The sequence below is a fragment of the Triticum urartu genome, chromosome 4A (genome assembly GCF_056163025.1).
Source record: "Triticum urartu cultivar PI428250 chromosome 4A, HENAU_Tu73, whole genome shotgun sequence".
Taxonomy (NCBI): Eukaryota; Viridiplantae; Streptophyta; class Magnoliopsida; order Poales; family Poaceae; genus Triticum; species Triticum urartu.
In genome coordinates, this window is record NC_141876.1 from 446,734,433 (window position 1) to 446,759,556 (window position 25,124).

Sequence of the window (25,124 nt, forward strand, 5' to 3'; positions counted from 1 at the left end):
TTTGAGCTTATCAGGTTGAAACATTTTCACATAAGCATTGCAACCTCAAACTTTAAGAAACGACAGCTTAGGTTTCTTGCCAAACCATAGTTCATACGGTGTCGTCTTAACGGATTTAGATGGTGCCCTATTTAACGTGAATGTAGCTGTTTCTAATGCATAACCCCAAAACGCTAGTGGTAAATTGGTAAGAGACATCATAGATCGCACCATATCTAACAAAGTACGATTACGACGTTCGGACACACCATTACACTATGGTGTTCCAGGTGGCGTGAGTAGTGAAACTATTTCACATTGTTTTAATTGAAGGCCAAACTGATAACTGTAAGTGCATCTAGTGCCACCCCTAGTTGGTTTTGGAGTATTGACGACAAACCTAGTTGAGGGACTAATGTGTTTGTGAGAATTGCAGGATAACACAGGTAGAAGTCCCTCATTGATTCGGTTTTCCTACCAGAGATGACCCCTAAAAATGTATGAAGACATTGAAGTCAAAGGTGGTATGTGAAGACATTCACATTGAAGACTATGACAAGAGAAGACATCGCATGAACACTATGGAGCGCGAAGACTTAGATCTTTCGTAGTTCTTTTTCTTCGTTGTTGAGTCATAGGAACCACCGTACTGTTAAGTGGGGTCCAAGAGAACCAGTCAGAATGACTGAAGAGATGCTTAACCAAAATCCTATGTCTTCGAGTGAACACTATGAGAGTGAATCTTGTCCAGGGTCGGACAAGTCAGCTTTGCTTGTAGCCCAAGTAAAGTTGACGTGTGTGTATGAAATATGACCGTTGGAACACGTGTCAGTTCCTTAGTGACCCAGGGTCATTTCAGACAAATCAGGTTGGGTTGCCTAGTGGCTATAAATAGCCCACCCCCTACAACCATAAACGGTTGGCTGCTCAGAATAAGAGTACGGCTTTTGTCGTTTGAGAGCAGCCCACCTCGATCCCTTTGAGAGAGAATTCCTTGCGAGGATAAAGCCCTAACCACCCGGAGCCAAAGAGTGTTAGGCATCACTTAAGTCTTCCTGTCTGTGTGATCTGAAGACTTATTACACTTAAGGACTATGAATCCTCCAGCCGGTTAGGCGTCGCGTTCTGAGCATCCAAGAGTCATTGTGGATCGCCGGTGAACGAAGTCTGTAAAGGTTTGGAAGTCTACCTTGAAGACTTACCAGAGTGATTGGGCGAGGTCTGTGTGACCTTAGCTCAAGGGGAATACGGTGAGGACTGGGTGTCCTAAGCTGCGTGTTCAGGACTGGGTGTCCGGGACTGTGTGTCCTCAGGTTTAAATACCTAGCCGCCCTAACCAGACGTACAACTGTCATAGCATTTGGAACTGGTCCAACAAATCATTGTCTTCAACGAGTCACTGGTTTCATCCTTCCCTTCCCTTTACTTACTGTTGGTCCTTGTGAAGTCATTGTATGATTGCATTATCTTTTGTCTTCACTGAGTGACTGCTTGTTCTGATTGGCTTCAAAATATCTTCCTACCTGATCCTTACTGCCTAGCTGCTATTAGTCATTGTGCTTTCACCTCATTGAATACTTGACTATGGTTTGCCTAGTTTAGTCTACCTTCCGCTCCATGGTAATAGGTTTATTTCTATCGTTTGTCTTCGAAACTTCCATGTTTTGAAGACTTTCATAAAAATCGCCTATTCACCCCCCCTCTAGTCGATCACTAGCACTTTCAATTGGTATCAGAGCAAGGTACTCCCTTGTTCTGTGTGATTCAGTTTAACCACCAGGAGTTTTAGCTATGTCGACTGCAGGGATAATTAAAGTCTCCGTTGCGTGCCCCGTCTTCGATGGAACTGAATATCCCTACTGGAAGAATAAGATGCGCATGCATCTTGAATCCATTGATGTCGACCTATGGTATGTCGTCAACAATGGCGTTACCAAGGCTGGTGAAGGTGTCACCACTGCTGATGTCAAGAAGTTCGTTCAACTGGACTCCACTGCCAAGAACATCATCTGTGGTCATCTGACCAAAGGACAGTATGGTCGCGTGAGTGCTTTGGAAACATCTAAGCTAGTCTGGGACTGGCTCTCCAAGGTCAACGAAGGCGTCTCAACCCAGAGAGATCAGAGAATCAATGTCCTTCGCAACCTCTTCAACCGCTTCAAGAGAAATGACAATGAGAATGTCCAGCTCACGTTTGATCGACTCACTGACATCACAAATGAGCTTCAAGCCCTCGGCGCCACTGAGATCACCAAGCATGAAGTCATCAAGACACTCCTGAGATCACTTGACAGCTCGTTTGACACCCTAGCCCTGATGATTCAAGAACGTCCTGACTTCAAGACACTCGATCCGTCTGACATACTTGAGAGGCTCAACACACACGAGTTTCAGCTTTCTGAGAAAAGAGATATCTACGGTCCCAACTATGGGCGAACTCGTGCCTTGAAGGCAAAAGCTGTCTCCTCATCTGAAGAAGAATCTGACAGCAGTTTTGATGATCCTGAAGACATTGGAAAGGAGCTTGCTATGCTTGTGAAGAAGTTCCAAAAATTCACCAAGAAGAAAGGCTTCAGAAAGTCTTCACGATCAAGCTCAAGGAATGATGAAGCTTCTTCTCATGACTACAAGAATAAAACATGCCACCAGTGCAAGAAACCTGGCCACTACATCTCTGAGTGTCCGCAGTGGAACATTGAGAACAAGAAGAAAAAGAAGAGAAAGGAGTATGATTCTGATGACAAGAAGAAGAAGAAGAAGAAATACTCAAAGTCTTCTTCCAAGTCCTCCTCAAAGTCTTCATCACACAAGAAGAGCTCATCTGGCAAGGCACATGCATTTGTTGGCAAGGAAATGGATTTAGAGGAGGAGTCTGCTTCTGAGGAGGCGGAGGTGGAGTCTGAGGAGGAGTCCGATTCTGGCGTTGCGAGTCTGGCTACAGCATACGTTGCCAAGTCCATCTTCAACACTGAAGACAATGACTTCATCACCGACACCGATGCAAATGACAAGGATTACTCTGCTCCTACCTACTGCTTCATGGCACGCGGTGCCAAGGTAAACACACGCACTACTCACTATCAAACATCTAGTGATGATGACTCTGATTGTGGTTCCAAACCCAGCTACAAAACTCTTGCTAAAATTGCAACTGAACAACAGAAAGCTATGGAACACATTGAAAAACTGTTAGACAAAAGCGATGATCTTCTAGATGCTGAAATGACTCGATCTCAGTCCTTAATTGAAGACATAAAAAATCTTCACGTTAAGTATGAGGAACTTGAACGTTGTCATGAAACGCTCTCAACAACTCATGAAAGGCTTTCCTATGATTATCTTCAAAGGAAGCAAGATCTTGAGAAATTAAGAGCGGCTCATGAAGATCTTCAAAAGGAAAACGAGTCACTTCGCGCCGAACAGATCAGTTAAGCTCAGGAAGGATTTGAACCACCATGTCTTAAATGCATTGAGCGTGATAACGCTACTTCTGTTGCTGAATGTTCTACTGCTGCTACTGTTGCAATATCTTCAACTGTTGATGTGGTAACTAACCCCTCTGCTGAGGATACCACTCCTATTGCTGATGAATATGCTAGGTTGAAGACACTGCTTGAAACAGGGATGTACAAAAGTCTCAAAGGGCATCAGACACTATGTGATGTCCTCAAAAGGCAGATCCTGAACCGAAACCCTAGGAAAGAGGGTGTTGGGTTCGAAAGGAAAATGAATGCTGATGGCTCTTACTGGAAACCTGAGTAGTACCCCAAAACCACATGGGTTGCTTCAAAGGAACCTTAGGCAGATCCATCCACCCTATCTGGCTTCACTTGTGCTAACCCCATTGTTATTGATGAATCCTTTAATGCAAACTATAAACTGTTTAAGAATCAGAATGGTGAAGTGTTTGCCAGGTATATTGGTACTAACTGCAGGAATGGACCAGCTATGAAGAAGATCTGGGTGCCGAAAAGGTGTTTGGAGAATCTCCCTGTGAATGTCATCATGACACCACAGGTGAAGAAGACAAACCCCAGACCATAGGCTTCATACGGTCCAAAGGCTTCATACAGATAGAGGACTCACCTGAGTCACACTAACGCAAATGTTTTGCAGGGAAGCCATACTCAAGCCTATGAATATGAGCGCGGTTCATCAAACCGCCATGTTCATAAGACCAAGAACTATTCTGCTTATTCATATGAGTACTATTGTCCACCTGCAAGACTTTTTGCTAGGGCTCCAAAGCCAAAGTTCTCAGATGCACTTAGACTCATTGCTTCGAAGCCACCCTTGAAGATGTGGGTGGCTAAGAAAGCTTAACTCTCTTTTGCAGGGAAAGATCTCCAGCTGAAAACCAAAATCGTCTGACACTATTGCTGGGGACCTTAAACATCTTGTAGGGCGCAAGATCAAATGCCCAAATGGTCTTATTATGTACTTTGTTCCTGAATCACTTGCAACTTGCCCTATCAGTCCTAATCTCGATCTAAACTTTAATAATCCACTGGTTCGTCAAATGTTTTTGCTTCACAATTCTCTTCGTGAAGCCTATCCCCCTAACTGCACTATAGGGTACGACACCAGCTGCTTCAGAATGGATTATTGATAGTGGGTGTACAATTCACATGACTAGCAAGCGAAGTCTTCTCATGGACTCAACTTTACGTCCATCTGACAAAAGTCACATCACATTTGCTGACACTGGTAAAAGCAAGGTATTGGGTCTAGGTACAGTTGCAATCTCAAAGGATCAACACATGGATAAAGTCATGCTTGTTGAATCCCTTGGTTTCAACTTAATGTCTGTCTCAATGCTTTGTGATTTAAACATGATTGTGATGTTTGGAAAATATCGTTGCCTTGTACTAATGGAATCTGACAAGTCTCTAGTGTTTGAAGGGCATCGGAAAGATGATTTGTACGTGGTAGATTTCTCAGCAGGACCACAACTTGCAGTATGTCTTCTAGCAAAAGCTTCTGAATGCTGGGTCTAGCATCAAAGGCTAGGGCATGCTGGTATGAGGAACCACCACACCCTTGCAAGGAAGAAGCATGTCATAGGCATCGAGGGCGTCAAGTTCAAGAAGGATCAATTATGCGGTGCCTGTGAAGCAGGAAAGATGACGAGGGCCAAGCATCCCTCGAAGACAATCATGACAATGACTCAACCCTTCGAACTGCTACACATGGATCTTTTCGGTCCCACTCATTACTCAACTCTTAATACTACTGCTTGTCTCTATGGCTTTGTCATTGTTGATGATTATTCAAGATATACTTAGGTACATATAATCCTTTACAAGACTGAAGTGTAGGATGTCTTCAGACGCTTCGCCAATCGAGCAATGAACAACTTTGGCGCCAAGATAAAGCACATCAGAAGTGACAATGGCACTAAATTCAAGAACACCGGCCTAGATACATATCTTGATACCTTAGGCATCACACATGAATTCTCAGCTCCGTACACGCCACAGCAGAATGGCGTCGTTGAACGCAAGAACAGAACACTTATTAAGATGGCTCGGACGATGCTTGATGAATACAAGACTCCAAGAAAATTCTGGCCTGAAGCCATTGACACTGCATGCCATATCATCAACCGTGTTTATCTTCACAAGCCTCTGAACAAGACATCCTATGAGCTCCTTACTGGCAAGAAGCCAAATGTCAGTTAACTCAGAGTATTTGGCGCCAGGTGCTGGATCAAGGATCCACATCACACTTCAAAATTTGCACCAAAAGCACATGAGGGTTTTATGCTTGGATATGGAAAGGATTCGCACTCCTACAGAGTCTTCAATCTCTTTCATTATAAAGTGGTTGAAACAGTGGATGTGCGGTTTGATGAGACTAACGGCTCACAAAGAGAGCACCTGCCAAATGTGCTAGATGAAGTTCCATCTAGTGAATCAATCAAACTTATGGGAACTGGAGAAATCATACCTTCTGAAGCTCAACCTGAAGAGGAACTGATCATCTCCGCACCTGATCAACCTGAAGACAATGCTCAGCCTGAAGACAATCCCTCTAACAATGACAATGATCAGCAAGAGCAAAATCTTCGTCCTGTACATCCTCGTGTTGCAAATGAAGTGAAGTGGGCACTTCGCATTCGTCTCAATAACTGAAGCCAAGAAAGTTGAAGAAGCCTTCATGGAACCTGAATGGATTCAAGCTATGCAAGAAGAGATTCAACAGTTTGAGCTGAATAATGTATGGGAACTGGTTAAGCGTCCGAATCCTCGCAAGCACAATATAATAGGCACCAAATGGATATATCGCAACAAGCAAGATGAGCATGGTCAAGTTGTCAGAAACAAAGCTCGTCTCGTTGCTCAAGGATACACTCAAGTTGAAGGGATTGACTTCGATGAAACATTTGCTCCTGTGGCTAGACTTGAAGCCACACGTATACTACTGGCCTATGCAAATCATCATAACATACTTCTATATCAAATGGATGTGAAGAGCGCTTTTCTCAATGGCAAGATTGAAGAAGAAGTGTATGTTGCACAACCGCCTGGCTTTGAAGATCCAAAACATCCTGACATGGTGTACAAGCTCAACAAGGCACTGTATGGATTCAAACAAGCCCCTCGGGCTTGGTATGACACACTCAAAGACTTCCTGAAGAGCAAAGGCTTCAAATGTGGTTCCCTCGACCCCACTCTCTTCACGAAGACATATGATGGTGAACTGTTTGTGTGCCAAATATATGTGGATGACATTATCTTTGGCTGCACCAATTAGAAATACAGTGAAGAGTTTGGATATATGATGCAAGAGCAATATCAGATGTCCATGATGGGTGAGCTGAAGTTCTTCCTTGGTCTTCAAACACGTCAGCAACGCAACAGCATCTTTATATCTCAAGAGAAGTACCTCAAAGACTGCCTGAAGAAATTTGGTATGCAAGACTGCAAAGGCTTCACGACGCCAATGCCAGCCAAACATCATCTGGGTCCCGACGACAATGGTAAAGAGTTCGATCAAAAGGTATACCGCCCCATGATTGGTTCTTTACTTTATCTATGTGCATCTAGGCCAGATATTATGCTTAGTGTTTGCATGTGTGCTCGATTCCAAGCGGCACCAAAGGAATTGCATCACTTAGTTGTGAAGCGAATTCTTCGATATTTGGCTTACACCCCAACATTAGGATTATGGTATCCAAAGGGCTCAGAGTTTGATCTGGTTGGATTCTCGGATGCTGATTATGCTGGTGACAAGGTGGATCGCAAGTCTACATCAGGCACATGTCATTTTCTGGGACGATCACTTGTATGTTGGTCTTCAAAGAAGCAGAACTGTGTATCTCTCTCCACTGCTGAATCTGAATACATTGCTGCTGGATCTTGGTGCGCTCAGCTTCTATGGATGAAGCAAACACTCAAAGACTATGGCATTCATCTGAAGCAAGTGCCACTCTACTGCGACAATGAAAGCGCCATCAAGATTGCCAACAATCCAGTTCAGCACTCGAAGACAAAGCACATTGAAATTCGTCATCACTTTCTCAGAGATCATGTTGTGAAGGAAGATATTGATATCATACACGTCAACACTGAAGAGCAATTGGCACATATCTTCACCAAACCCTTGGATGAGAAGAGATTTTGCAAGTTACGGTGTGAGCTACATATCCTGGAATCCTCAAATGTCCTGTGATCAGGCACACATCCTAACACTTATGCATATTGATGACTTAGATGTGCAACACACAAAGTAAATTATATCTTCAATCAATGAAGACATACATTCTAAGTGTGAATACATTAATGTGGAATTTGACTTCGGAGCGCCACGATAATTGTGCGCCATGTCTGGGTCTAATACTTCCTATACGGTGGGTAACTCCACAACCAAATTCTTCTGTTTGAAGTGTTTTTCCCATGGCGTTACATTTGCTATGTCTTCACATTTTGTTTGTCTTCATTCTCAACTTGTCTTCATGATTATCTTCACTATGTTGGTTTGGTTGTCTTTCTCACATATATATACATATACTAGTGTTCTGTCCTCCATAGCAATCACTTATAGCTATGTCTTCTTGTTTAATCTTTTGAACTAAGTGAATGTGATCGGACCCTAACCTCTCTATGCTTTCTATCTCAAACTCTATCTCTCCAAATCATATGCATTCTCTTGAAACTGTCGAATGTCTTCTCTACGTCCTTGTCAGCAGAAGATAAAGAGACAAACATTAAGTCCGCTTTCAATGCTAATTCCTTCACCTAAAACCCGGAGAAGTGGGAACGACCACCCGACAATCCAGGCGTGCGTGGGAACATGGAACAACCTCCTATATGTTGCATGATGGCCAAAGGTCCTTCAGATGTGAATCGCCAGGGGCACCTGTGTAATAACGCTGTGTCGTCCCTGTCCCTATAAATACACGCCTCACCACAGTCATTATCCCTTCTTCCACTCTCGCACGAACCCTAGCGCCACCGCTAGCCCTCGACGACGCTGGCGACGAAGCGCTTAGCTGCCGCGACCTCTCCGACGCCGTCTTCACGCCGGCCGTGGACATCGTCTTCTCCGCCATCGCCGTAGGTGTCCTCCGTCGCCAAGTTAGGGCACGCACGAACGAACTACTCGGCCTCCTCTTCCACTCCGTCTAGCAGTTCTTCGTGTGGTAAATAAAACTTCCTTTTTACGGCCCCTTTGATCCTATAGTTTCATCACTTACTACCATAAGAAGTTTCTGTTCACACAAGATGGATCTATCTCATACTGCATCTCATTATATGCCTAGTATGTTCACTTATGCTTCACAAAGTAGTTAGATTCCTCACTTGTACTGATCCGTGGAATTGTACAAATCTGGAACCAACTCCTTATCTATGAGTGAATGTCTTCGCACGATGAGGTCAATGTCGTCTAAACTGATTTATCATCAAAATCTTCTGAGAATGCATATGACCTCTTCCCCTTCCCTCGCACCTTAATGCTGTCACAAGTACATGTTCGTGGGATAATCCCTTGGTTCTCATAGTCTGCATTCATTTGCAGAATTCGTACATTATCATATAAATTCTCCCGAAGCCAGTTCCTGTTTGTCCAGCAAGCGAAAGCCTTTGAAGCCTTTGAACGTGTTGAAGCCATTCAGTTTGAAGTTCATGGCTGTAGAGAAATCAGTAAGGAAGGGTGGCAGACAGCGTCGTGGGGGAACGTCAAGAAATTTGCCTGATCACCTCTCAGAGCTTTACAAGACAGATCCTGAAGAGGATTACAATCAGCGCAAGACCCGTATCCAATGGATTCGAAGATATTGGGCAGAACAATGGTTCAAATACCGGTTTGTGACCCAGGAATATGCTGAGAAAAATGCCATCAAGCGACCTTGGGGAGACATCCTATACAAAAATCTTCAACCCAGGTCCAGAGATGAAGCCATTGAACAAGGCTTCTATCGCCGCATGGTCCGTGGACCACAGCCTGCGGATGCACACCCATCGTCATTACTATGGTGTCATGACGACAATCTGTTCAGGCGCAACTTCCAGTTTGCCAAGAATTCGGGTAGGCAAAACAAGAAGTCATGGGGACTTGACTTCAACCCTGGCCCTTCTGCTCCCCGTGCCGATGGCACCCGCGAAGCTGAACCCAATCTTGTTGGGACCTTCTACAACCTGGAAGGTCTCATCACTCATATCATGGTTCAAGGGACAGCCGTGGATGAGCCTGCAGATGACGTTGAATCTGATGAAGCGCCTGCACCGCCGAAGACAAAGAAACTGAAGAAGCCTAAAGCTTCAATGCCTGCCTCAGCACCAAAAATCTCACGAGCGAAGCCACTGGCTACTGCACCTCCTGAAGACAGTGTGCAGTCTAAAGATTTTTCACGCATCTCCAATCCCTCAAGAGTAAAGATGCCTTTGCAACACACTAGCCAAGAACTGACTGTTGCTGCTATTCTGCGCAACGACGCCATTGATCTGTCCAACAATGAAGATCTTGCAGATAACACTCTTGAGCAACTAATCAAGAGCAAAGAAGAAGCAGAAATCTTCAATGATTTGCCTCTCTTTGACGTGGCAATCATCCACAACTTCATTGATGAGTAGTTTGACACGCCTAACCTTAGCTTTGAAGATCTGCAACTTCCAATTGGCCTCAGTGTCGCCTTCCATGGCACCATTGCTTCAGAGCTAGCTCTAGCTCAGCGCATCGTTGAACTGAAGCAAAAGATCGACTTTGAGAAAGCTCAGTTCAAGAAGCATATGGCCAAGATCAGCGTGCAAGAGGTCAAGAACTTCAAGATCATGCTGCACGAGCTCAAAGAAGCCTTTCTCAAGAAGCATGAAGAAGCTCAAGGTTCTCGTGAGCGCATGAAGAGCCTGGCTGACAAGTGTGTGCAAGTCTACAATGAGGCTGAGAAGCGCAAGGCCCTTGGGCGTCCTGGCATCGATCCCAGGATGGCTACAAAGAAGAAGAAGAAGCCCGCTGTGGCCGAACCCGACGCACCAAGGCAGGAACCACATCCCATTGTCTTCCCAGCCAGCATGACTGGCTCGAAGCCAAAGGCCAGGTCAACCGCTTCAGAACTGAAGAAGACGAGGACTGCTGAGGCTGAAGCCAGAAAGAGGAAACATCCTGAAGCCTATGATGCTGCTCCCTCCAAGAAGAAGCGAAAGACCAAGAAGGATCGGGCTGCTCCCACAGAGCCCTTAATTGTTGAACCTATCTCAATGGTTCGCCCTGCATCTACACACCAAGAGCGCCAACTGATTGTCCATGAGTCTGCTTCCACAGAGGCTCATACAGCTGAAGACATTCCAGCAGTTGATCCCACCGCTGTTGAAGACATTGGTCACCATGACAATGTTGAAGATGATGTAGTTCTTCCTCAGATCGAGCACCAATAGGTATCGTTGCATGTGCTGACGCACAGCGAACTCATCAGCATTGGTCGTCCTCTGACGCCAATTGCTTAGGATGCATCATGGGCTAATCACCCACAACAACAAGTCACACCACCCCGGCAAAAAGAAGAAGATGACTTTGAGGCCTAGCCAACTCCATCTCCAAAGGCGTCGCCAGCATTACGCAGGCTTCGCAAAGGACCAAGGTCTCAAGTCCCTCTTTCGAGCGTTCCAGAAGGAGAAGTGCCCCACCACTCTATTGCACGTCAAGTGTTTCCAGATGCCACTCCTACTGTGAATGTCTCTGAGTCTGAGGCTAAAGCTGCTGAAGACATTCCGGCTGCATCAGCCGATGACACACAAGAAGAAGAATGTGTCCCTACTCCCCCCATCACTGAAGAAGCTATTCTCGAGGAGAACGTGTCTGTGCCCGACCCTCCAGCTCATCAAGTGGAGATTGAGAATCTTGAGGCTGCCACCACCAACACAAATGAAGCCAATGATGTTGTCATGGCTGAAGCAAATGTGGAGCCTACACCAACCCATGAGCTAGAAGTCAGTGAAGCCAATGATGCTACTGCTCCTGTTCCTGCGCCTGCTGCTGGTCCTCAGTTTGACTATCATGTTGAGCACATGCCTCAGGTACAGAAGCCAATGCCAAGGTTACCCAGGTTTCCAGGTCCTGCATCAGCACCTGGATCCTTTAATGTCAACGGCTTCAAAGCAGACAACACCTTCTTCAATAGCTCCAAGAACCCCTACTCAAGGGAAAGAATATCTTCTGATCGGTTCTAGAGCTATCCGCAGCAAAGTTATTACTCATGCATTTTGTACAATCAAGGTCGCATCTTTCCTCATATGCGTCTTGACACCGAAGCAATAATTGGTCTGCCCTGCTTGGAAGAAGCTCTGGATTGCTTCAAAGAGGTTGGAGTTGCGTTTCGTCACCGACCAAGAGCACTGGAATGAAGAGTTGCTGCTCCAATTTTATGCCACTCTTCACATACGTGGCTACAACAGAGATCCGAAGACTTGGGTCCTTGAGTGGATGACCGGAAATGTTCATCATGAAGCCAAAGCCTTTGATATCATTGAGCTCACTGGTCTGCCCACTCCTGGAGATCTCTATGAACCTAGCTGTCAGCTTCACAGTGAAGCTATGGAGAGCATCTTTCAGAAGCCTGAACTGAACATGAGTCAGATGCTTAGCATGATGAAGCCTTTGCCTCCAGATGCTGCATATCCTAAGGAGTTCTTTGTTGAAGACCTTGAGTATCTGCCACGCACTATCTATCACATTATAAGGCGAACTCTCTGGCCCATCAAAGGACATTCTCCACATGCAAAGCTGGAAGGTGCAATGAAGACTTTGGTATTCTATATTCTTCATGGCAAATGCTTCAATGCACAAGACTTCTTCATCCGCCAACTTGCTGCATCAGGATCTAATCTTTTTGGCTTGAAGTTCTATGCTCCATGGATAATGCGGCTGATCAAACTCCACTCTGCTATCTCATATCAACCCTCTGCTTGCAATCATCGGATCTTTCTGCCTGACATGGATATGTTCGTTGAAGCCATATATCCAGAGCCTGCCAAGGAGCCTCTTAGTCTTCAGAATGCTGAGCATCAAAGTTTCTCTCAGAACATTGAAGGAGTTGAAGCAGTCACTCATGTTTATCCTCTGGCTGGTACTACACGTGCACCTCATCGTGCCCTCATTGAAGCCACTGAAAGCACTATTGCCCAACGGCCCAAGAAGCGATCTCGTGTTCTCAATGACCGAGAGCTTCTGGTTGCCCTTCATCAGAAACAGGATAGGCATCATGACTGGCTGAAGCGCCAAATGCAAAGCCTCTTGGTGGATGTCAACCACATTCGCAATCTTGCCACCAAGAATGCCTTTGTTGCCCATGAAACCTATCGGCGTACATGGAAAGGGCTGACGCTTATGTGTTCTGAAGATGATCTTCAAGAGGATGGCTTCTCTGAACGTTTCAAGTTTGACTCCACACCTCCCCGAAGGACTGTGCTGCGACGAACTCCATCTCTTGAAGACTCTGAGTTCTCTTCCTCCACAGCAACTGTGAATGCCAGAGTGATCGAGGACGAAGACGATGCTACTTCACCGCACCCTACTTCTGCATGCATCGACACTGCCCTGAGTTCTTCTGCACCACCGAACACCACCGACGACCTTGCTGCTTCACCTACTCCTCATGGGAACGAGTAGATGCTCTATGTCTTCAAACCTTTTTGGTCCTTATTGACAAAAGGGGGAGAAGCATATGAGTTTGATAGTCTTCAAGCGGGTCCATATGGGCGGTTACTTTATGTTTTGCCTAGTGTTTACAACTCTCGTTTTGATACATTTGGTTCTTTGAGTTGTAACACTTAAACTCGATGGTCGTCTGCTACTTATTTGCTATTCTGTGATGCGATGATAAATTCCGCATCTGCGACGATAAATTCCGCACTTAGATCATTTTGCAGACGTCCATTTTTCATTATGCATGTCATTATCTTCACATACTTTTCATGCATGATGAATTGTCATCATAAGTTGAAGAGGATCTCCACAAGTACAACCTACCAAGTGCATTTGCATTCCAAAAGCAAATTACTTATATGCACATCTTCAGGGGGAGCCCTTGCAACTTATGAAGACAATTCCTTATTCTTTACAATTTCACATATTATATTCCCCGTTGAAAACTTCAACTAGTTTGTCATCAATCACCAAAAAGGGGGACATTGTAAGTGCATCTAGTGCCACCCCTAGTTGGTTTTGGAGTATTGACGACAAACCTAGTTGAGGGACTAATGTGTTTGTGAGAATTGCAGGATAACACAGGTAGAAGTCCCTCATTGATTTGGTTTTCCTACCAGAGATGACCCCTAAAAATGTATAAAAGCATTGAAGTCAAAGGTGGTATGTGAAGACATTCACATTGAAGACTATGACAAGAAAAGACATCGCATGAAGATATGGAGCGCGAAGACTTAGATCTTTCGTAGTTCTTTTTCTTCATTGTTGAGTCATAGGAACCACCGTACTGTTAAGTGGGGTCCAAGAGAACTAGTCAGAATAACTGAAGTGATGCTTAACCAAAATCCTATGTCTTCGAGTGAAGACTATGAGAGCGAATCTTGTCCAGAGTCGGACAAGTCAGCTTTGCTTGTAGCCCAAGTAAAGTTGTCATGTGTGTTTGAAATCTAACCGTTGGAACACGTGTCAGTTCCTTAGTGACCCAGGGTCATTTCGGACAAATCAGGTCGGGTTGCCTAATGGCTATAAATAGCCCACCCCCTACAACCATAAACGGTTGGCTGCTCATAATTAGAGTACGGCTTTTGTCGTTTGAGAGAAACCCACCTCGAACCCTTTTAGAGAGAATTCCTTGCGAGGATAAAGCCCTAACCACCCAGAGCCAAAGAGTGTTACGCATCACTTAAGTCCTCCTGTTTGTGTGATCTGAAGACTTATTACACTTGAGGACTGTGAATCCTCCAGCCGGTTAGGCGTCACGTTCTGAGCATCCAAGAGTCATTGTGGATCGCCGGTGAACGAAGTCTGTGAAGGTTTGGAAGTCTACCTTGAAGACTTACCAGAGTGATTGGGTGAGATCTGTGTGACCTTAGCTCAAGGGGAATACGGTTAGGACTGGGTGTCCTGAGCTGCGTGCTTAGGACTGGGTGTCCGGGACTGTGTGTCCTCGGGTTTAAATTCCTAGCCGCCCTAACTAGACGTACAACTGTCACAACAGTTGGAATTGGTCCAACAAATCATTGTCTTCAACGATTCACTGGTTTCATCCTTCCCTTCCCTTTACTTACTGTTGGTCCTTGTGAAGTCATTGTATGATTGCATTATCTTTTGTCTTCACTGAGTGACTGCTTGTTCTGATTGGCTTCACAATATCTTCCTACCTAATCCTTACTGCCTAGCTGCTATTAGTCATTGTGCTTTCACTTCATTGAATACTTGACTATGGTTTGCCTAGTGTAGTCTAGCTTCCGCTGCATGGTAATAGGTTTATTTCTATCGTTTGTCTTCGAAACTTCCATGTTTTGAATACTTTCATAAAAATCGCCTATTCACCCCCCTCTAGTCGATCACTAGCACTTTTAGTAACTCAAATATTTTACTTCTCCGATCATATCGTAGAAACTTTTATTTTTGTTACGATGATTCTCCACTTCACTCTGAAATTCTTTGAACTTTTCAAATGTTTCAGACTTGTGTTTCATCAAGTAGATATACTCATATCTACACAAATCATTTGTGAAGATCAGAAAATAATGATACCTGTCGCGAGCCTCAATATTCATCAGACCACATACATCAGTATGTATGATTTCCAACAAATCTTTTGCTAGCTCCATTGTTCCAGAGAACGGAGTCTTAGTCATCTTGCCCATGAGGCATGGTTCGCAAGCATCAACTAATTCATAATCAAGAGATTCCAAAAGCCCATCAGCATGGATTTTCTTCATGCGCTTTACACCAATATGACCTAAACGGCATTGGCACAAATAAGTTGCACTATCATTATTAACTTTGCATCTTTTGGCTTCAATATTATGAAAATGTGTATCACCACGATCGAGATCCAACAAACCATTTTCATTGGGTGTATGACCATAGAAGGTTTTATTCATGTAAACAGAACAACAATTATTCTCTAACTTACATGAATAACTGTATTGCAATAAACATGATCCAATCATATTCATGCTCAACGCAAACACTAAATAACATTTATTTTAGGTTTAACACTAATCCTGAAAGTATAGGGAGTGTGCAATGATGATCATATCAATCTTGGAACCATTTCCAATACACATCGTCACTTCACCCTTAACTAGTCTCTGTTCATTCTGCAACTCCTGTTTCGAGTTACTATTCTTGGCAACTGAGCTAGTATCAAATACTAAGGGGTTGTTATAAACACTAGTAAAGTACACATCAATAACATGTATATCAAATATACCTATGTTCACTTTGCCATCCTTCTTATCCGCCAATTACTTGGGGTAGTTCCGCTTCCAGTGACCAGTCCCTTTGTAGTAGAAGCACTCAGTTTCAGGCTTAGGTCCAGACTTGGGTTTTTCACTTGAGCAGCAACTTGCTTGCCGTTCTTCTTGAAGTTCCTCTTTCTTCCCTTTGACCCTTTACTTGAAACTAGTGGTTTTGTTTACCATCAACACTTGATGCTTTTCTTGATTTCTATCTTCATCGATTTCAGCATCACGAAGAGCTTGGGAATCGTTTCCGTTATCCCTTGCATATTACAGTTCATCATGAAGTTCTACTAACTTAGTGATGGTGACTAGAGAATTCTGTCAATCACTATTTTATCTGGAAGATTAACTCCCACTTGATTCAAGCGATTGTAGTACCCCAGACAATCTGAGCACATGCTCACTGCTTGAGCTATTCTCCTCCATCTTTTAGCTATAGAACTTGTTGGGGACTTCATATCTCTCAACTCGGGTATTTGCTTGAAATATTAACTTCAAATCCTGGAACATCTCATATGGTCCATGACGTTCAAAATGTCTTTGAAGTCCCGATTCTAAGCCGTTTAAGCATGGTGAACTAAACTATCAAGTAGTCATCATATTGAGCTAGCCAAACGTTCATAACATCTGCATCTGCTCCTCCAATAGGTTTGTCACCTAGCGGTGCATCAAGGACATAATTCTTCTGTGCAGCAATGAGGATAATCCTCAGATCACGGATCCAATCGCATCATTGCTACTAACATTTTTCAACTTATTTTTCTCTAGGAACATATAAAAATTAAATAGGGAGCAACATCATGAGCTATTGATCTACAACATAGATATACTAATACTACCAGGACTAAGTTCATGATAAATTAAAGTTCAATTAATCATATTACTTAAGAACTCCCACTTAGATAGACATCCCTCTAATCCTTTAAGTGATCACGTGATCCATATCAACTAAACCATGTCCGATCATCACGTGAGATGGAGTAGTTTCAATGGTGAACATCACTATGTTGATCATATCTACTATATGATTCACGCTCGGCCTTTCGGTCTCAGTGTTCCGAGGCTATATCTGTTATATTCTAGGCTCGTCAAGTTTAACCTGAGTATTCCGCGTGTGCAACTATTTTGCACCCATTGTATTTAAACGTAGAGCGTATCACACCCGATCATCACGTGGTGTCTCAGCACGAAGAACTTTCGCAACGGTGCATACTCAGGGAGAACACTTGTACCTTGATAATTAGTGAGAGATCATCTTATAAAGCTATCGTCGAACTAAGCAAAATAAGATGCATAAAAGATAAACATCACATGCAATCAAAATATGTGACATGATATGGCCATCATCATCTTGTGCCTTTGATCTCCATCTCCAAAGCATCGTCATGATTTCCATCGTCACCGGCATGACACCATGATCTCCATCATCTTGATCTATATCAATGTGTCGTCACATGGTCGTCTCGCCAACTATTGCTCTTGCAACTATTGCTATTGCATAGCGATAAAGTAAAGCAACTATTTGGCACTTGCATCTTATGCAATAAAGAGACAACCATAAGGCTTGTGCCAGTTGCCGATAACTTCAACAAAACATGATCATCTTATACAACAACTTATATCTCATCGCGTCTTGACCATATCACATCAGAACATGCCCTGCAAAAACAAGTTAGACGTCCTTTACTTTGTTGTTGCAAGTTTTACGTGGCTGCTACGGGCTGAGCAAGAACCGTTCTTACCTACGCATCGAAAACCACAATGATAGTTTGTCAAGTTAGTGATGTTTTAACCTTCTCAAGGACCGGACATAGCCACACTCGGTTCAACCAAAGTTGGAGAAACTGACACCCGCTAGTCACCTGTGTGCACAGCACGGCGGTAAAACCTGTCTCGCGTAAGCGTACGCATAATGTCGGTCAGGGCCGCTTCATCCAACAATACCGCCGAACCAAAGTGTGACATGCTGGTAAGCAGTATGACTTATATCGCCCACAACTCACTTGTGTTCTAATCGTGCATATGACATCTACGCATAAAACCTGGCTCGGATGCCACTGTTGGGGAATGTAGTAATTTCAAAAATTTCCTACGCACACCAAGATCATGGTGATGCATAGCAACGAGAGGGGAGAGTGTTGTCTACGTACCCTCGTATACCGGGAGCGGAAGCATTATAAAAACGCAGTTGATGTAGTCGTACGTCCTCATGGCCCGAATGATCAAGCACTGAAACTACGACACCTCCGAGTTCTAGCACATGTTCAGCTCGATGACAATCCCCGGACTCCGATCCAGCAGAATGTCGGGGAAGAGTTCCGTCAGCACGACGGCATGGTGACGATCTTGATGTTCTACCATCGCAGGGCTTCGCCTAAGCACCGCTACAATATTATCGAGGATTATGGTGGAGGGGGGCACCGCACATGGCTAAGAGATCAATGATCAATTGTTGTGTCTATGGGGTGCCCCCTGGCCACTTATATAAAGGAGTGGAGGAGGGGAGAGCCGGCCCTCTCTATGGCACGCCCGAGGAGAGTCCTACTCCCACCGGGAGTAGGATTCCCCCTTTCCTAGTAGAACTAGGATCCCTTCCAAGTAGTAGGAGTAGGAGAGAAGGAAAGGGAAGGGAAAAGGAGAAGGAAGGAAGGGGGCGCCCCCCCTCCCTAGTCCAATTCTGACAGATGTGTGGCGCTAGAGTAGCCACCTCGGCAACCGCGTATCATTAATGCGGGCAGCAAAAGGACGGTCGGACGGCACTTGTGTTGTTTGAAGGCGGAGGAATCGCATGCACCGGGAAGCGGGACGAGCAGCACCGACCGTTTTGGGCAGAAAGCACGCATGGGCGAGGGAGGCGGTCTGGGTGGGCCAGGGCAGTCAGACTCGTGCTTGGAAGCGGGTCGGTCCAGTAGCCGGACATGCTAGCTCGCCGGCTACCTCGCCGAGCTGAGCGATGACAATCAGACGATGGACGTAGCTTCCGACTAGGAGCTGGCGCCACTGTCCAAGCCGGTTCATGTCGTGTTCACCATAGAGCAGGGGCGGCCGCACTTTGACGCCCTAATGGCGGAAGAGCTACCAGCACAGGAGGACCTGTGCTGCAACCTCCGTCTCCTCAACGAGCACCGGTGAACAAGCGAACGACAATGCCATCGCGGACATGTGGCCCTATGATCCTGGCTTCCCGAATGAGCAGCGGGCGCTGTATCAGACCATCCGTAGGGCCTGCGAGGCCCTCTGCGTCATCCTTCAAGTTGTTGCGCTCGCCGTGGCACCGCCGTCTCACGTTGTCAACATGGTCAACGGACATGAGGATGAGAAGATGACTTTACTTGGAGAGGATGACAGTGGGGACCCACCAGGGCCATAGCCGCACGTACGCAAGTGCCTCCTTATTAGTATATAAAACAATATTTTTTTGCTTCCTCCTGGTTTCCTGACATCAGGGTCCCACACCATTGTCAACCTATGTAGTCAATAAATGAGAGAATTGCACAAGAAGCGACCGACAGCTGGGACCAAGCAGCTCGAGCAGTATTTGTGTTTTTGAGGTGTGAGCACTGAAGAGTTTTTCTTGAGCGATGTTTAGCCCAGATATTAATTTCTCTCCTATGAACAACAACGAAAACATCGCTGCAGCTATTAACTGGGCGGGTTGTGGCCCGTCTCGCCCAGGCTAGATATCCAGCCGATATATTAATCTTTTTCAAGCTGAAAATGGCTAGCCCGGCTATACTTTTTTTAGGAAAGCCCACACAAGGTCAAGTTGTTATTCTCCGCCCCGCTGGGCTGCAAATCTTTCCTAGGAGGGATGCATTAGGCTTAACAAGAAAATGGGCTTTTAGAAATAATGAACAGGATGTAATTATAAAGACTGGGCAGTAACTATAAAAATGCACCAAACACGTAATTACTTTATAAAATATTATTTTTGGATATTGAAATTTTTTAATTTCATTAATTGTTGCGAGCACAATGTTTCGTTGGATTTTTACGTAATATAAATTTATATTGAAATTATATTTAATCTGACTAGAAATTTCGGGATAAAAATATTTCGGATCCCATCAAAATGTGGGAAATTTTATTGAATTCTGTTTTGAACGGTTGGTTGAAATGGGTTGTACTTTTAACAAACTGTAAATGGGCTGTACTAAATTCCATTAGAGTTCAAAAATTGGCTGCACATTCTCATAAATCTCAAATGGGCTATAAGTTCTCTGCCACACACTTGTGGCCTTACTAAGTTGACGCGTCCCCTCAAAAAAAATAGTTGACGCGTATGCAAGGCTTTGTCAACTTATAGTCAACACACGCTTCTAGCAGCAGTGGCCGTTGGATGTCCATCCAGCAGATGCAGTGCTTCTTCTTCAATCTCAGATATTCTAGCTTCACCCGCCCAAAAAATGATTCCTCCCCTTGACATCTGGGGCGCACCGTTTTGGAAGCTGACCTGTGGGCCTACTAAGTTGATGCGTACCAAGGGCTTTGTCAACTTAGTCAATATAAACGATTCTAGCTGTACTGACCTTACGATGTCCATACAACGGCCGTCGTGCTTCTTCATCCTCTGGTCTTCTTGCTCCAGCCGCCCAAAGCAGCGCCGGTCGTGCCGCCTGCTCCTGCCTCCCATGGACGACTGTGCTGCCACGCGGGCCTCACCGCCCCCTACTACTCCCATTGCTGGCCAGGGCATCCCTCCACTCACCCACACCCCCTATTATTCTACGGCGACGACAGTCTCACACCGCAGCCGAACCAGTGAACCCTCGTACTCCTCTCCGTGTGGGCATCCACTACCGCATCTTCCCTGGCCCCACGTCGTCCCCTTCCTAGGCCTCGCCGTCGTCCACCGCCCTGGTGCTCTCGGCGCGGCGTGGTCAACGTGGTCAAGGAACGACTTCCACCGAAAGAGCACTGTACATGGAGAAGCTGACAGCTGGGTCCACGGCAGCCGCAAGGAAGTGCCTCCTTATTACACGGAAAATAATTATTCCTCCACCTGACAGCGGGGACCCACCGAACGGGCCACCATATCTGGCGAAAAAACATTTCCCCCCTGACTGCTGGGACCCACCGAACGGGCCAACGTATTTCGCAAAAAAAAACGTTCCCCCCGCTGTCAGCTCGGACCCACCGGAGGTGCCTCCTTATTACGCACACAAAAATGAATACTCCCCCTGCTAGTTTGGACCCACCTTGGTGGGAGGCTGACTTGTGGGCCTACTAAGTTGACGGGGACGGAGTGCTTTGTCAACTTAGTCAATATGAACGATTCTAGCTCCAGTGACCGTACGATGTCCATCCAACGGCCGTAGTGCTTCTTCAACCTCTGGTCTTGTTGCTCCAGCCACCCAAAGCAGCGCCGGTCGTGCCGCATGCTCCTGCCTCCCATGGCCGGCTGTGCTGCCCCCGAGGCCTCACCAACCCCTACTATTCCCACCGCTGGCCAGACCATCCCTCTACTCACCCACAGCCCCTGTTATTCTGCGGCGACAACAGCCTCACACCGCAGCGAACCAGTGAACCTCGTACTCCTCTATGCGTGGGCATCCACTGCCGCGTCTTCCCCGGCTCCGCGTCATCCATTCCTAGGCCTCGCTATCATCCACCGCCCTGGTGCTCTCAGTGCGTCATGGTCAACGTGGTCAAGGAATGACTTCCATCGGACGTGGACTGTATGTGGAGAGGCTGACAGCTGGGTCCACGGCCGCAGCAAGGAAGTGCCTCCTTATTACACGCAAAATAATTATTCCTCCACCTGACAGCGGGGACCCACCGGATGGGCCACCATATTTCGCAAAAAAAAACGTTTCCCCCTGACTGCTGGGACCCACCAGCTACATCTTCGCACGCAAGGAAGTGTGTCCGGGCAAAAAAAAAGAAAATGATTCGCCCCCTGACTGCTGGGACCCACCAGCTACATCTTCGCATGCAAGGAAGTGCCTCACAGTCGGGACCCACCTGGTCGAAGCGTACGTAGCATTGTCATTCTGGTCGTGAACGTGTACGTACATACTGGTCAATGTAGAGGCGCGCATGTGTCGTAGTAGAGGCGCGCACGTAGCATGTACACGTACGTACATCGGCAAGTGTGCAAGAAAGAAAACAATGCCATGTACGTATATACGGGCAAGGTCTCGAACACCTACTCGTGCATACGTACAGCCAGGGCTCATGTACATGGCTGGGTCGGAACGGAGAAACAGCGTCGTCGTCGTGTTCATGGGGAGCCAGCCGGCTGGATCGGAACGGAATGCGTCGTCGTGTTCATCGGGAGGGATTGGACGGAACAGCCGATGGAAACAAGGCCTGGCGTACCGCAGAATGGAGGAAACGGCCTTGTGTTCGACTGGCCATGTTCGAAACGGGATCCTGTTCATTGGGAGGGGTCTGGCGTACCGCAAACGGAGGAAACGGACCTCCTACGGTCGAAACGGGGGTCCTGTTGATCGGGAGGGGTGTGGCGTACCACAAAATGGAGGAAACAGACTTGTGTTGGAGCGCTACGGTCGAAACGGGGGTCCTGTTCATCGGGAGGGGTGTGGCGTACCGCAAAACGGGACTCCGCGGGATACTATTCATCTCCACCGTCGACCCCCTCCAGCCTCCATGGGCTATTGTTCATCCACCGTCGACCTCCTCCAGCCTCCACCTGCGACTGTTCATCCATGAGCTCATGTTCATCTAGCCTCCACCGCGCGCTACTCCACCGGCTACTGTTCAACAAGCCCTCTCCATGGGCCCCTATTCAACCACCCCTCCACGGGCTACTGTTCATCCAGACCTCCACCGTCTACTGTTTATCCTGCCCTCCACGGGGTGGTCATGTTCATCCTACCCTCCACGGGGTCCTATTCTTCCAGCCCCAACCGGCTTGATCGATCGGGGTCCTGTTCATCCAGACGCAACACCACGGGGTCCAGTTCATCCACCCCCATCGGGAACTGTTCATCCAAACCCCCCAGCACGCTCACTTTTCATCCAGAGGCAGCATCGATCGGCTTCAGTTAGCAGCAGTAGCGAAGGAATCGCTTGATCGGGTTCAGTTAACAGCCATCGATCGGTCGCTCAGGTTCAGTAACGCGTAGACTGCAGTGCAATCTCTCGGGTTCAGTTAGAGCCCAACGCCTCGCTCGGGTTCAGTTAGAGCCCAACGCCTCACTCAGGTTCAGTTAGAGCCCAATGCCTTGCACGGGTTTAGATAGAGCCCAATGCCTCGCACCCACGCACGTGCGTGTACGAGAGAAACGCGCATCGCTCGGCCCCGACCACCCACCGTAACCAGGAACACCCCGATATTTTCCTCGCCCTCATTTCTACCATGGTTTTTTCCGTCATGGACGGCCCAAAGAATGTCATGCAGCTGCGTCTCCGGCCCGCCCAGGATGAAAAGCCCATTTTCTGTCATGATTTTTTGTCATAGAAGTAGGACCCCACCACATCTATGATGATACCGGGTTTTGTCACAATTATCATCATAGAAGTGTCATAAGTATGACAAAAAAAATTGTTCGGCCCAAAATGTCATGGATGTGTCTTTTTTGTAGTGATGGTATCCGGAATATGCGTCAAGAAAACATAGTGTGTCATGTCCCGCGGTGGTGTCAATGATTTGATCGATGCAGGGGAGGGGGAAGGGATCCTTGGGGCATGCCTTGTTGAGGTCTTTGAAATCAACGCACAGGCGCCATGATTTGTCCTTCTTTTGTACCATCACCAAATTTGCTAGCCAGTCCGGATGTTTTATTTCTCTAATGAATCCAGCCTCGATTAACTTGGCTAGCTCCTCCCCCATAGCTTGGCATTTTGGTTCAGAAAAGTGCCAGAGTGTTTGCTTGACTGGCTTGTGTCCCTTCAATACATTGGTTGTGTTCGGCCAACTCGCGTGGGATTCCTGGCATATCGGAAGGGTGCCAGGCGAATATATCCCAATTCTTGCACAGGAACTCCCGTAGAGCGGCGTCAACTGTTGAGTCTAGTTGTGCTCCGATGGATGTTGTCTTCTTGGGGTCCGTTGGATGGACTTGGAATTTGACTATTTCTTTTGCCGGTTTGAATGAGGTGGATTTGGGTCGTTTGTCTAGGACCACATCATCTTTGTCCACTATGGATCGCAGCGTGGTTAACTCTTTGGCTGCGAGGGCTTCAGATAATGCCTCAAGGGCCAGGGACGCTGTTTTATTCTTGGCACGGAGTGCTATGTCCTGATCACTAACTAGAGTGATTATACCGTTGGGCCCAGGCATCTTAAGCTTCATGTACCCGTAATGGGGTATTGCTTGAAAGCGCATAAATGCACCTCGCCCTAAGAGGGCGTGATATCCGCTGTTGAAGGGGGCCACCTGGAAAGTTATCTCTTGGGACAGATAGTTCTTCGACATGCCGAATACCACGTCGAGCGTGATTTTTGCCACACACACACCGTGCCTCCCAACTAGGAATGATTCCTCGGAAGGTCGTGCTGCTTTGCTCGATGCGGCTCCTGTCTATCTCCATTTTTCGTATTGTATCCTCATAGATGAGGTTCAGTCCGCTGCCTCCATCCATGAGAACCTTGGTGAGCCAAAAGCCATCCACAATTGGCCTGAGGACCAAGGATGCTGGTGTTCGGACTGTCCTATGTTTTGGTTCGTCGCCGGTGTTAAAGGTTATCGCTGTGTCGTTCCAAGGGTTTATTGTTGTGATTTGGCAGACTTCGGCGAGTTCACGGAGTGCTGTTTTGTGCCTATTGTTTGAAGTGAATGTCTCAAAGACTATCAGGACTCTGGGTTTGTCGTCTTCTGGAGGGTGTTGCTCTGGGGTGTCTTTGATGAGGATGTCCTCGCCGTTTTTGGCTACCTACCAGAGTATCCAACATGCTCTAAGGTTGTGGGTTGGTATGGTATCTGGTGTGGTGTGTATTTTGCATGGGCCATCAAGCCATCCCTCCAGAACGGTTCCACGCCGCGTAATGGGTTTGCACTTTTTGGCTATTGGTCTGGGCACGTTACCGGGGTGCGTCCTTTTTGCCTGGACCAGTGGTCGAGTTGGGATCGATAGCCCCCAAACTGTCTGATCTCTCCAGGCGCTCTCCATTGTGCTGTACTTTTGTACAATAGTTGCCAAGTCAGCGAAGTGTAGTATGCGGTGGCGATTAATGGCATTGAGGAGTCCTTCGTTCGTGCAATTGTTGCGGAATACTGATATTGTGTCCTCGTCGCGGCAATCTTTGACCTTGTCCTTGACAAGGAGGAATCTGGCCCA